This window comes from Prunus dulcis, chromosome 7 (assembly GCF_902201215.1).
Source record: "Prunus dulcis chromosome 7, ALMONDv2, whole genome shotgun sequence".
NCBI lineage: Eukaryota > Viridiplantae > Streptophyta > Magnoliopsida > Rosales > Rosaceae > Prunus > Prunus dulcis.
In genome coordinates, this window is record NC_047656.1 from 9,455,172 (window position 1) to 9,457,303 (window position 2,132).

The following is a 2,132-nucleotide window of genomic DNA, read 5'->3' on the forward strand; positions in this document are numbered from 1 at the left end:
CGTATGGAGCATCTGCTGATCAGGTGGATGAGATTGCCCGGATGGGGAAGTCCACTACGTTGGAGGCTTTGGTAAGATTTTGTCAAGCTAGTTGAAACTCTGTACACTAGGGACTACCTGCGTAGACCTACTCCCAGGGACCTCCAACGGCTTCTACAAAAAGCCGAAGCTCGAGGATTCCCTGGAATGATTGGTAGCATCGACTGCATGCACTGGCAATGGAAGAATTGCCCAACTGCCTGGCAAGGTGATTATGGAAATAGAAAAGGCCAAAAAAGTATCATCCTTGAAGCGGTTGCTGGGTTCGACACATGGGTTTGGCATGCCTTCTTCGGAGTTGCAGGATCACAAAATGACCTCAACGTGCTGGGTCAATCCCCCGTCTTCAACGATGTATTGAGAGGCCAGGGCCCCAATGTCACCTATGAAGTCAACAATACAGTATACCAGACGGGATACTATCTAGCTGATGGCATCTACCCGAGGTGGACGACTTTTGTCAAATCCATTCCGAATCCCCGATCCCAGAAGCAAAAATTATTTGCTACATATCAAGAGGGATACATGAAAGATGTCGAAAGGTGTTTTGGCATCCTTCAAGCTCGGTGGTTGATTATTCGAGGTGCGGCCTGTATATTTGATGAGGAGATCCTCAGAAGCATTATGATGATTTGCATCATCCTCCATAATATGATTGTGGAGGATGAGTACGATTATGATGCTTTAGAGGTCTACGAACCGGATCCAATGAACACGGCTTTGACACGGATTTATGAAAGGCCCATGGGGCCAAATGGAGAACCGTTTGAGCCGGAACCGTTGGTGAGGGATGGTCATTTGATGACCCGAATGATAGATCGATATACAGAGATGCAATCTTCGTATATTCATGAAATGCGTCAAGTTCACTTGATGGAGCATCTATGGGCGGTGAAAGGCAATGAAGATTAATGATGGAGCATAGATGATTTGGTTATGTTTTATTTAGTTATGGTTAGGTTGTGTTGTATTTTTATTTATTATGGTTTGGTTGTGGTTGGTTATTATTATTGTGCCTTGTTTGTATTTTTATTTTTATTTGTATTATGTTTTGTTTGAAGTATGGAATATGTTGAATAAAAAGGTAATTTATTGAATGCTTTGTTTATTAAATAATGAAATGTAATACAAGTCATTACGAATTACTACTAAAATAAAATACATGAATTACAACAACTTTAATAGAAAACAACTAAAATACAAATACATAAAAGGTATGCTAACTAATTTAATGGTTTCCATCATTTAACCAATCCGTGTTGCTAGGCCCATCATCCCGAAAAAGTCTTCTTCTCATAACATCCCTTCGTTCTAGCTTCCAAAATTGTTTTGTTTCAGGGGACATATGACTTGTATCCATCGCCATGGTTTCCCGATCTGTCTTGTCCATTTCTTTTTTGCGCAAATACTCCCTTTCTCGTGCATACTCAGCTTGAAGGGCCAACTCGTGATCTTGGCGTTTTTGCTCCATTTCTATTCTTATGCCGTTTTGCCTTGCAATTTCCTCCAAAAATTGTGAATTTTGATTGCTTGAATTACCCGCTTTCTTTGCCTTCGCTGCCTTTCGGCCAATGGGCCTCGGCTCCTTTTCGATGGGTGAGTCTTGACTCATAGGAGAATCGAGAGGTGAATCCGATGTCATTGAATCATGGAGTGGCGTCTCGTTTAACACAACCTCCGGACCCGTCGGAATAATTATGAAGCGTTTGCAATATTTCACCACCTCCCAACATTCATGATGGGTGAAACTTTTTTTGCCACCCCCGGTTGCACCGAACCACATTTGTGCTTGAATCATCTATTTAACAAAAAAATGGAAATGCAATAAATATTTAAAATATATTGGATATGCAAGAAATATTAACAACATATTGAAAATGCAAGCAATATTAACAAAATATTGAAAATGCATGAAATATTAACAACATATTGAAAATGCAAGCAATATTAACAAAATATTGAAAATGCAAGCAATATTAACAACATATTGAAAATGCAAGCAATATTAACAAAATATTAACAACATATTGAAAATGCAAGCAATATTAACAAAATATTGAAAATGCAAGCAATATTAACAAAATATATATATT